At 34.2% G+C, this 13,075-nt stretch overlaps 1 long non-coding RNA gene across 1 annotated transcript; it reads right to left on the bottom strand.

Moving 5' to 3' along the window:
* Positions 1-12,225: 12,225 nt before the first annotated feature.
* Positions 12,226-12,568, bottom strand: LOC148230296 (uncharacterized). The gene is made up of 2 exons (XR_015811142.1): positions 12,514-12,568; positions 12,226-12,422 (listed from the first exon to the last, which is right to left on the bottom strand). It is a non-coding gene; the product is annotated as an uncharacterized LOC148230296 (long non-coding RNA).
* Positions 12,569-13,075: the final 507 nt, after the last annotated feature.

Below are 13,075 nucleotides of genomic sequence, written 5' to 3'. Positions count from 1 at the left end.
AACTTTCGGAAATGCAAAATGATCATTCGATTATAAATTTATTCAATACAAAAGGAATAATGGCATGGATGTGCGAAGAAACTAACACAAAATATCCTAATATTACTTTGCATGCTAGAAATTTATTATTACCCTTTCCATCATCTTATTTAGTGGAATGTGGTTTTAGCGCCATAAGCGATTTACTCATTAAAAAAAAAATCGATTGAATATTACAAATAGAAGGGACTTAAGACTGAAATTAACCAAGTTTGATCCAGACATAAAATTTCTTTGTAGCAAGCGTAAGTGAATTTAATAATTTAATAATGGATTAGGCATTACCATTTTATTTTATTTTATTTTACTTACATTTTTAATTTGTATTTTGTAATTATTTCAATTATAATATACGTTTTGAAAATTTACCTACTGTTTTATTAAAAAAGATGCCGGTGGGGCATATTACTTTTGAAAAGACTACGGTGGGGCATGGCATAAAGAAGGCTGGGAAACACTGCTCTATGATCTTATATCGCCGCTAATTTAAATTATTTATAGTCAAAAAATATAATAGTAATTTATAAATATACTATTTAACACTAAAATATAATTACGAAATTGATAGAGAGATGTATTTTATTATTTAAAATTTAATTTTTAATTTTATAAAAATAATTAAACTTTTTGCAAATGTGGTTTGTTTTTAATTTTAAATTTTTTCATTTATAATTGTTCATAACATAATTTAGTTATTCTTTAATTAGGTACCAAACATTATTTTCAAGAGATCTGCATCCCTGAAACGCTTACGAGTTGTGACTACAATTATTTGTTTGTTTTTTATATCTTTAAGCTCACTGGTAAAATCTACCGCTGTTTTATGCCGATTGCGTAAGCAGATTCAGTCGATCTTTATCAGATAAGGTAATTTTTCTAAGCCCATTACTCTTTACTCAATTTGTTGAACCAGAATCGATGTTTTTTATTAAAGTCTTTAAACTGTTGACTAGCTACAACCAACAGACTGCGAAATTTGTCTTGTCGAAAACCCCATTGACGAATACATAATGATATTGGCTTTCTGATTTCCACTTCATTTCGAGCGATATGGCATTATGACTTTTAAAAATATTTTATCGACTTGGTAACCACTTGAAACTTACCCGTAAACAAACACAAAAAAATCAGAGAATTTCAGCAATATATAACGGAAATATCTTATTTCTTTACGATTTTGAGAAGTGATGCGTTTTTATTTGCTACTGTATATGCACATTAAAATAAATAAAACCAGGTTGCAAAAATCACAAAATAGGGCAATGATAATGGTTTTAATCGGATTTTAATCTTTACAATGCATTTAAATTTGCAAAAAAAAATGGTTCGCATACGACACATTCAAAACAGTGCCATTGCTGCTTTAAAAGTTGTATACAATACACGGAATTACAGAAGGTAACGTGATTCCGGCAGTATTCGCCTTACTTTCTAAAAAAACATAAAATATGTTGTTTTCTATTTTTAAATAAAATACTTAAATAAAACAAACGTTGTTTTCTTTAATTTTATTATTAAAGATATTTCATATTTTTGTGTTGTTTAATTTTTTTTTATTATTTTCTCTAATTTTTTTTCAGTTAATTTTTTTTTAAATAAAATAATTTAAATTTTTGTGATAACTTATTTTTATTTCTGTTATTATTTACGATTTAACCTATCATGATTAATTTATTTTTTTAAATTATAATTATTTATCACTTAGCTGATGACTACTGCACTTAATCTTATACAACCTTCTGCCAATAGCTGATGACTAGTGTTGCGTTATAATCGTTTTATCTTTTATCGATTGATGAGTTTTAGTAGCTTCGATTCTCACAGGTATTTTTAATGATTATGTTCATTGACTCGTTTTTTTATGATTTTAATAATCACATGCAATATTGCCCACACGGTAAAATGACCATACGTTAAGAAGATTGCACGGTAAGATTAACATTTAAAATGAGCATTAAGCCCTAAAGCAACGTATAATAAAGATATTGGAAATATTTTTGCTTTGATTAGAACCTGATTTATTGGAGTGTTTCATATAAGTCATAGGCTCTTACACTAAAATATGTTATTTTATTTGTATTGACTTATAAAAAATATTCTATATAATAAATTTATTTAAAGAAGTTTTGTATATTGATAAATTATTTTTATTTAAAAGAAAATTCGGAACGAAATTGTAAATAAACTTTTTGAAATAATTTCGTTACGAAACCATATTAAAAATATATTTGATCAGCTTGTTTTTGCATATTAACTAATCCAAACAATCGGTTAAAATAATAACAACTCATCTAGAAAATTTAGTTTACTCTTTTGAGCAATGTAACACTTGAATAATAAAATTGTTTGATCGATATTATATAAAATGCAGTTGTATAAATTGAAAAATATTAACATAAGAGCGCATCATCGAAAATGTTTTTGTATTTTTTCTCTGTTATTGTACAAAAATGATTAATGATCATCTGCAATAAGAGTGAAAAATAAAATATTTTCAAAACAATTTCAAATTATATTTACAGTCATATAATTAAAATTTAACAAAGCAACTTTTTTTATTAATTATCAATTTTATTTCTTAAAAAAATCTGTTTTTAAAAATATTTTTATAATTTATAAATTATAAAACATTTTTGTTCATAAAACATGTTTTTTTTATAGCTGCTATTCAATGATATTCTAGGAATACAAACTCAAGTAATAACTATACACTAGATTATAATTAAAAATTAATTTAAAAAAAAAAAAATTTTAATTTTACAAATTCTTTTCTTGTATTTACAATAAGGTTTACTTGTCAGAAATCTTACAATATTAAGTACCTAACCTAAGTTATTTCCTTAACTTTAAGACATGTATTTACTATTTTAGTTTTTGATATTTTATTCTGTTTGTTAAACCTAATTAACAACAATATTTACAAAACAAATTTAAATTTGACTCTTCCAGGCTGGTTTACAGTAGTCATGAAATGCGTTAGTTTGTGAGTGCCAGAACTAGCGGCGGCTACCTCCTGTGCGGATTTGAAACCGAACATTTGGTGCCCTCACTTTTTCCGGGGACTGGCAGGTGTCACAGCAATAGACACCTGGATGCAGATAGTTAAACTTCTCAGATGGTTCGTCTTTCAAGATATGCTTAGGTAGTCTATGTTTGTACCTAAAAGGTAGATCGTATAAGTTATATTTGCCAAGATTGGTGAGAAATGTGTTTGAACACTTCGATTCTTTTATACTTTTATAGAATCTTTCTCAGTCCCTTGTTGGAAGGCGTAGCGAACGGTTGTGTTCTGTGTACCGATCCTAACAACAAAGCGATAATAGCGAACGTGCCGCTGGGCGCATCGCAGGCAAAATTCTTCACCATTGTCTCGAGATAACCGTTGCGACAGCCGACCAGCTGTGGGACTAACGCCCCGCCACCTTCCCGCCAGCGGGCGGGAAGAACATCAGGTTGTACTGATTCTTTTATTATTTCTTTGTTATCTATAGTTATTTTTAACGATGGACAGATACGTCCAGTATCTTAAGGTGGCTAACAGCCAAGACTGGCAAACACCTAAAAACCCAGCCAAAAGACCGCGTGCAGGGCCGGACGAAAATCCGATCCCTATCAAAAACAAATATACCGGATTAAAGCCGGACGAGCCAGTAACAACGGCTCAAAAAACGCGCATTCCGCCAATTATTATGAAAGCGGAAAAAACTCACCGCGAAACGGTGAGTAATATAAAAAATTATATCGGAGACAACTTTGTCCTCCGGTATACACAAAACGGCAACGTTGCTGTTCAGGTACGGACCGTTACGGACCGCGTCAAGCTAATTGCCGCGTTGAAGGAAGTAAACAAATCCTTCCATACCTTCTCGCTTAGAGAAGACAAAAATAGAAAGGCTGTCATAAAGGGTCTCCATCACATCGACACTGATGAGATTAAAACTGATCTGGCCGCGCAAGGTTTCGAAGCGACATCGGTAGTTGCTCTAAAATCAGCCAAGGGAAGCACTCGTTACCCGTGCTACTTGGTAAATTTACCCCAAAACACAGATATGGGGAAATTTAAAACTGTGGTAAAAGTCATTTGCCATACAAAAATCATTATAGAAAAATATTTAAATAAAAGCGTTGGTACGCAATGTTTCAGGTGCCAAAACTTCGGCCATGCTGCAAGAAACTGCAACTGGCGACCGAGGTGCGTGAAATGCGCAGAGGATCATCCCACAGCCAACTGCACTAAGGAGCGCGAGGAACCAGCGAAATGCTGCAACTGCGGAGAGGGACACCCGGCTAACTTCAGCTTTTGCAAAGCGAAGATTAGCTACGTAGGCGCTATCATGAGTGCCAAAACAAAGAAAACTGCAGGACACGGGCAACGACATACCCCACCGACGACGAGACCCGAAGGAGGACAGCCGCAGACGGAACGGGAGAGAAGGGCCTCCCTCCTGGCCAAAATCACTCCCATCCCTCCAATGCCGACAAGAGAAGAGGCCAAGAGGAATCATGCAAGAGTAGTGGAATCTAAGCAGATTCCAGTAGAAGACTGCCCCCCAGCGTCGGAAGCTGTACTTGGAGGAGCCCTTGGAGAAATTAGCGAGGTAAAAAAGTTGATGAGTTCGATTATCCAACTCAAAAAACGAATTTCAAATTCTAAATCCCAAATCGAAAAAATGGAAATCCTCTTGGAATTCCTAGAGACCCTGGATTAGAATCAAATGGATCTACGAGTGGTCTTCTGGAATTCTAATGGGATCCGCCGGAAGGTGGACGAAATGATGCAGATGGTTCACGACTTAGGCGTTGATATAGTTATGCTTACGGAAACGCGTTTAAAGCCGCAACATAATTTGAAAATAGCTGGGTTTGACTGCTACCGCAACGACAGGCCGATAGGAATTGGGGGTGGGGTCGCGATTCTTATAAGAAGCGACGTCAAACACCACGAGGTTACCCTCCCGGAGACCGAAAGCCTCGAAGCCGTGGCAGTCTCGGTAAATATCAATAATTCAAAACTCGTATTAATTTCGGCTTATTATCCAAAACAAGGCGGGTCCTTCCGTAAAGACGTTCGAAAAATAATCTCCACGGGAAACCGAGTCATAGTAGCCGGGGACCTCAATGCAAGACACTCAATGTGGAATTGCGACCGCGCAAATCAAAACGGAAATAGCTTAGTAGATATATTAGAAAAACGCGAAGTACACGTAGAATTCCCTGACACACATACCTTTCATCGTAGGGGCAGGTCGTCAACTCTCGATATCGCGATTTGTAAAAACTCACCGGACATTTTGCTTAAAACCTTACAAAAGCTGTCCTCAGATCATCTACCCGTTCAATTTACAATAGGAGGTAGTATCGAAAAAGTCGATAAGAGTTATTTCGTTTTCGCGGAAGCCGATTGGTCCGGCTTCAAGCAACAAATTAATGCCAGCTTGTACGTCAATGCATCCCTATTTTTCCATAATAGAAACGATATAGATTCCGCGATTAAATTATTTACAAATACCATTTGTAACGCCGTCGCAGCTCATACCCCGCGTCGCCGTGTAGAACATTTCCGATTAGAAATTCCACCGCAGATTAAAGAAATGATCGCCATTAAAAATCGTCTTCGAAAACGCTGGCAAAAAAGCAGAGACAAAGAATTAAAATCACAAATAAACGCTCTGACAGCCGAAATTGCGAGTCATATATTAAAACTAAAAAACATCTCCTGGACAAGCAAACTCGAAAAAGCTAACACACAAGACCAAAGTATTTGGCGACTAGCAAAAGCGGTCCGTCGTAAAAAGAATAATATTCCACCGTTAGCCTCGTCTAACGATAAGAAAGCCATGACCGACTCTGAGAAAGCCGAAATTCTTGCTGATAACTTTGAACTATCACATAGATTAACCGTAAATATGTCACATGCAGAAATAAATAGGCTCGTAACGAGGGCTGTAACAGCTTTTCGAGAAGAAGACACTCCCGTAGAGACTCCTAAAGGATTTAGGATTAAACCGTTTGAAATTGTTAGTGCAGCCAATAAATGTAAAATAAGAAAAGCTCCGGGAGCGGATGCAATAGAAAACATAGTTCTAAGACACTTGCCTCAGAAAGCAATTGTCTTTCTCTCAAAAATCTTAAACGGCTGCCTAAATATAGGTTATTTCCCCGTAGCTTGGAAATCTGCCACAGTGTATCCGATCCCTAAAACCGGAAAAGATCCAGTTCTAGCCTCAAGCTATAGACCAATTAGTCTGCTGTCAACCCTTAGTAAAATTTTCGAAAGATTAATATTAAAAAGGCTACTCCCGTCAATTAATAAAATACTCCCAGACTTTCAGTTTGGATTTCGAGCTGGTCATTCAACGGTACATCAGCTCACCCGAGTGACCGAATTTATAACTAAAAAGTTTAATATTAAAAAAGACACCGGCATGGCTCTCTTGGACATCGAGAAGGCTTTTGATACGGTCTGGCATGATGGCTTACTTTACAAACTTCTTGAAGCAGACGTTCCGTTTCAGCTCGTCCGCATAGTTGATAACTATTTGCGTGACAGATCCTTTCAAGTGGTAGTAAAAGATGAAAAATCCTCACCGAGGAAAGTCCCAATGGGAGTCCCGCAGGGAAGTATCCTTGGCCCTCATCTCTTCTCTATGTTTATCAATGACATACCAACCCCAAGTAATTGTCACCTTGCACTATATGCTGATGATTTAGCGTTATACACCTGCTCAGCAAGCAGGAACATAATCGCCCGAAGATTACAGTGTGGCTTGCGGGAGCTACGAAACTTCTACTGCAAGTGGAAAATTAAAATCAACGATGCCAAGACTGAAACAATCATGTTCTCTCGTAGAACAAGAAGGGCTCTTCCCCCTCAAATAAAAATGAACCAAGAAGCCGTCCCCTGGTCCAATTCAGTAAAATATCTCGGAATTCAGCTAGACTCCCGCTTAAATTGGAAAAAACAGATGGATTCAATTAGACAAAGAGGACTTTCAGCTATTTCAGCGTTAGCTCCAATTTTTAGAAGAAGAAGTGGCCTCCACAGTAAAAATAAACTTCTGTTGTATAAATCCCTTATACGACCTCTGCTAACATACGGAGCCCCGGTATGGTCCAGCATATCCCATAGTTCATTTAGAAAAATTGGGGTTATTCAAAATAAGTGTTTACGAATAGCCCTCGGTGCTCACCCAAGGACTAGCGTAGACAAACTTCATAAGCGCTGCGGAGACCTGGAAACGGTCAGGAAGTTCTGCCACAGACTGACAGAAAGATTCTATAAAAGTATAAAAGAATCGAAGTGTTCAAACACATTTCTCACCAGTCTTGGCAAATATAATTTATATGATCTACCTTTTAGGTACAAACATAGACTACCTAAGCATATCTTGAAAGACGAACCATCTGAGAAGTTTAACTATCTGCATCCAGGTGTCTATTGCTGTGACACCTGCCAGTCCCCGGAAAAAGTGGGGGCACCAAATGTTCGGTTTCAAATCCGCACAGGAGGTAGCCGCCGCTAGTTCTGGCACTCACAAACTAACGCATTTCATGACTACTGTAAACCAGCTTGGAAGAGTCAAATTTAAATTTGTTTTGTAAATATTGTTGTTTTTTAGGTTTAAGACTTGATGATCCACCGAGCCTGGTATTAAAATAAATACATAATAGCATTATAATAATAATAAAAACTAAATCCCAATTTCGCAAAGAGGTTTTTTAACAACTTTTCCTCTATAAATAAAACAACTTACTAACAAACAGAATAAAATATCAAAAACTAAAATAGTAAATACATGTCTTAAAGTTAAGGAAATAACTTAGGTTAGGTACTTAATATTGTAAGATTTTCTGACAAGTAAACCATATTGTAAATACATGAGAATAAAGAATTTGTAAAATTAAAAAAAAAAAAAAAAAAATTTTTTTTATAGAATCTTTCTGTCAGTCTGTGGCAGAACTTCCTGACCGTTTCCAGGTCTCCGCAGCGCTTATGAAGTTTGTCTACGCTCGTCCTTGGGTGAGCACCGAGGGCTATTCGTAAACACTTATTTTGAATAACCCCAATTTTTCTAAATGAACTATGGGATATGCTGGACCATACCGGGGCTCCGTATGTTAGCAGAGGTCGTATAAGGGATTTATACAACAGAAGTTTATTTTTACTGTGGAGGCCACTTCTTCTTCTTAAAATTGGAGCTAACGCTGAAATAGCTGAAAGTCCTTTTTGTCTAATTGAATCCATCTGTTTTTTCCAATTTAAGCGGGAGTCTAGGTGAATTCCGAGATATTTTACTGAATTGGACCAGGGGACGGCTTCTTGGTTCATTTTTATTTGAGGGGGAAGGGCCCTTCTTGTTCTACGAGAAACAAGATTGTTTCAGTCTTGGCATCGTTGATTTTAATTTTCCACTTGCAGTAGAAGTTTCGTAGCTCCCGCAAGCCACACTGTAATCTTCGGGCGATTATGTTCCTGCTTGCTGAGCAGGTGTATAATGCTAAATCATCAGCATATAGTGCAAGGTGACAATTCCTTGGGGTTGGTATGTCATTGATGAACATAGAGAAAAGATGATGGCCAAGGATACTTTCCTCGGTGAGGATTTTTCATCTTTTACTACCACTTGAAAGGATCTGTCACGCAAATAGTTATCAACTATGCGGACGAGCTGAAACGGAACGTCTGCTTCAAGAAGTTTGTAAAGTAAGCCATCATGCCAGACCGTATCAAATGCCTTCTCGATGTCCAAGAGAGCCATGCCGGTGTATTTTTTAATATTAAACTTTTTAGTTATAAATTCGGTCACTCGGGTGAGCTGATGTACCGTCGAATGACCAGCTCGAAATCCAAACTGAAAGTCTGGGAGTATTTTATTAATTGACGGGAGTAGCCTTTTTAATATTAATCTTTCGAAAATTTTACTAAGGGTTGACAGCAGACTAATTGGTCTGCAGCTTGAGGCTAGAACTGGATCTTTTCCGGTTTTAGGGATCGGATACACTGTGGCAGATTTCCAAGCTACGGGGAAATAACCTATATTTAGGCAGCCGTTTAAGATTTTTGAGAGAAAGACAATTGCTTTCTGAGGCAAGTGTCTTAAAACTATGTTTTCTATTGCATCCGCTCCCGGAGCTTTTCTTATTTTACATTTATAGGCTGCACTAACAATTTCAAACGGTAATCCTAAATCCTTTAGGAGTCTCTACGGAAGTGTCTTCTTCTCGAAAAGCTGTTACAGCCCTCGTTACGAACCTATTTATTTCTGCATGTGACATATTTACGGTTAATCTATGTGATAGTTCAAAGTTATCAACAAGAATTTCGGCTTTCTCAGAGTCGGTCATGGCTTTCTTATCGTTAGACCATTCTAACGGTGGAATATTATTCTTTTTACGACGGACCGCTTTTGCTAGTCGCCAAATACTTTGGTCTTGTGTGTTAGCTTTTTCGAGTTTGCTTGTCCAGGAGATGTTTTTTAGTTTTGATATATGACTCGCAATTTCGGCTGTCAGAGCGTTTATTTGTGATTTTAATTCTTTGTCTCTGCTTTTTTGCCAGCGTTTTCGAAGGCGATTTTTAATGGCGATCATTTCTTTAATCTGCGGTGGAATTCCTAATCGGAAATGTTCTACACGGCGACGCGGGGTATGAGCTGCGACGGCGTTGCAAATGGTATTTGTGAATCATTTAATCGCGGAATCTATATCGTTTCTATTATGGAAAAATAGGGATGCATTGACGTACAAGCTGGCATTAATTTGTTGCTTGAAGCCGGACCAATCGGCTTCCGCGAAAACGAAATAACTCTTATCGACTTTTTCAATACTACCTCCTATTGTATTAAAAATTAATCATTCTTAATGTATCAAAAGTTAGTATAAACATTTTTGCAAATATGTTTTTTAATTATCTCCCAATTTTTATATGTAATTAGTTATATCAGAATATACTATGAAAATATTTAATTCTATCGAATGATAAATCCAGCAAAACACTCTCTGTAACTAGATCATTTGCTTCGGCTCTCAAGGTAGTCATATTATATTGTTTTTACCGAAACTTCGCGTTATATTTAATTAAAACAGACATTGTCTATTTCGAGAAATTCGGCCCCGGTATGGGAGCTCTTATTACCACCCATGACTAGGAAAAACATAATTTAATAAATTTCAATATTATTTTAAGTGTATTATGTCTATGGTTTCTCTATTCCTGGGACTCGATTCGCAGCTGTTGATCATTTCCGGAATCCCGGGTCTCGTGATATGTTGATAAAAAAAATTGTTTTTTTCTAAAATTGTTGAATTTATTTTAATATTATTGTTAATATAGTTTAAACATGTATTGATGGTAAAATACTATTTCTAAATAAAAATACAGATATAATAAAATCTTAATAATAAAAAAAAATTTAATTCAAATGAAATATATTCTATGTATATATTTACAATCAATCTATTATATATTAAATTAACAAAATTAAAATATTACTAATAAATACATACATTAAAACAATTTTATTTAAAATAGCATTTTAAAACTATCAGAATGTGCAAATTTACATCTGATAGCCGGCTTCTCGATTTTGCACTTATATTTTCAGCAATTGAAAAAACTTTCTCTGTTTCAACTGAAGTCGGTTTTATGGTCAACAAGAAAGCGAAGAATTTTTGTAAAATAGGTGTTGGCTCCCCTGTATATATTTTTAAAACTAAAAATATTTTATTGTACATTTTTTTTCGTTGTGCTTAAACTATTTAATTCCTAACTAATGAGTAATAACAATATCTATTATCTGAATCTACAAGAAGTTTGTTCATTGGTATCATTGGTTTTTACAATTAAAGCAGCGATTCTCAACCTGTAGGGCGCGCCTTCCTTAGGGGGAGCGGCGTTACTACAAGGGGGGCGCGAGTATATTTAAAAACAAAATTAAAACTTTGTTGAAGGTCAAATAAAAGAAATTGTATAATTAAAAAATATATATTTAAAATAAGAATACAGTTTATAATGACATATTACCAATAAATAATTTATTATATTTATTATTTAAGTTTATTAGTATGAAACAAATACCAGTTAAATATGTTATTGTTATTAATTAATGACTTCCTTGAGTCTGTTTCTCATCGCAAAGTTTTTGAAATGAAGGAGTAATACCAGATATGGATACCCTAAGTTATTTTTCTATATTTAGCTGTGATCTGTATTTTGTTTTCAACGAAGTCACCGCAGAAAATTTGGTTTGGCAAAGATAAGATGTTGAAAACGGTAAAAATATTTGGAAAGCTCTTCGTTTTAATGTCGCAAACTCGTCATCCAAACCAGCCCAAAATTCAAAAATTGATTTCTTATTAAATTGTCTTTTGATTTCACTTTTGCTGTAAAATCAATAAAAGTTTCTTTTAAAGTTAAATGTACGAAGATCGGACCGTTTTCATTATGACACTATAATTTTCGATAGATCAAAAAGGGGGGGGGGCGCGAGAGAATATTTACGTTGGTAAACTGGGTCGCAATAACAGAAAGGTTGAGAAGCGCTGAATTAAAGGATATACTAATCTCTTTATTATTGTCTCTTCATATAATACACATTCACCCTTAGTGCAACTTTTAAAATATAATGCATTATTTAAATTGAAATTTGTTAAAATAATATTTTAATAATATTAAACTCGACACTTGGGCTAATTAAATATAAAGAGGTCTCTTATTTCTTACCTGTATCCGTTTAAGCAATAAATACTATCTTATAAATGTATTTAAATTGGTAGTGAATTAAAATTATGTTATTATACAAAACATATTCATAATATAAACTTTTTTTAACTTTCGAAAAAAAACTTTTACTACCTATGTAGAGATTATCTTTAATTAACTGCCGATTTCTAATTTAAGTTAATATAACTTGTTAACTCAAGTTTAGAATTGTTTACAATTGTTATTGAAAAGGTGTCGTCAAATATGTAATTACACATGTGAGTTAAAGAGATATATTTTTATTTAACAGTACCTATTTTACATAGTGCTCTTTATTATATGCTAATTGTCTATGTAGTTGATCCATTTTACGACCAGCTGCTGTTGAGTAAATTTGTCAGCATCACCGATCAGCGATGTCAGTAAATAAGCAACTGCTAATAAGATGTATGCGAAGAGGCAAAGAAAATGTAAAATAAATATAATTTAGCAAACAACATCAGACCGATTAATTAATGGTATTGACTAAACTTTATTATTTAAATTATTCGTCATACATACATATATTATAATTTTAGCAATTATAAACATACTTAAAATTATTACACTTGAAGATCGCACTTTTTATTATGTCTCAGCAATAAAAGGTTGATCCGACAGGTCCTTTTCTTAGATTCTGCTTCTGCAATTTAGTATACAAGTTTCAAGTTTACCTGTATATTAAATTATTATATCTTTGATGCATAAAGTAAAACATTTCAAAACACACGTACGCTGAACTATCATAATCATACCATAAGAGTCGACAATCAGTTACTGGAATATTATATATTATTTTTTTATTTATTTTGTGCGAAATGGGCCGAAATATTTATTTTTATAGTCGAATGTGACACAAACAAAAACTGAAATGAACATTGCCGCCTTAACAAGAACAAGCGAGACAACGAATATTCTTTTGCGCATGTATCGCTTGTCTCTCGCATACATCTGTATATGTAAACAATGCATTCACAAAAAATACTGATTCACTATTGCAGAACGATTTTTTTAATGTATCAGTTAACAGCAAACTGTCTTTGTATTCGGTACTCTCACAATTTTTCATGATGACTTTTTGCAAATTGAAAATGAACTACCAATCTTCTTCTACGTCATTAGAAAGTGATAGTCTTATTGGAACGTAATCAAAGAAAACTCCCCAAAGGAGGTTTGTTTGACATTATGCTATTATAATCTGTCTGGATTATTTTCTTCTTATTAGGTTAAATTATTTTTTAGCAATTTTAAAATATAATTTCGATATTATAAAATATGCATTTACTAATAACGTGA

This window comes from Plectrocnemia conspersa, unplaced genomic scaffold, assembly GCF_051122295.1.
Source record: "Plectrocnemia conspersa isolate PC_06_02 unplaced genomic scaffold, ASM5112229v1 ptg000010l, whole genome shotgun sequence".
NCBI classification, from domain to species: domain Eukaryota; kingdom Metazoa; phylum Arthropoda; class Insecta; order Trichoptera; family Polycentropodidae; genus Plectrocnemia; species Plectrocnemia conspersa.
This window is presented reverse-complemented; position numbering and strand designations above follow the sequence as displayed.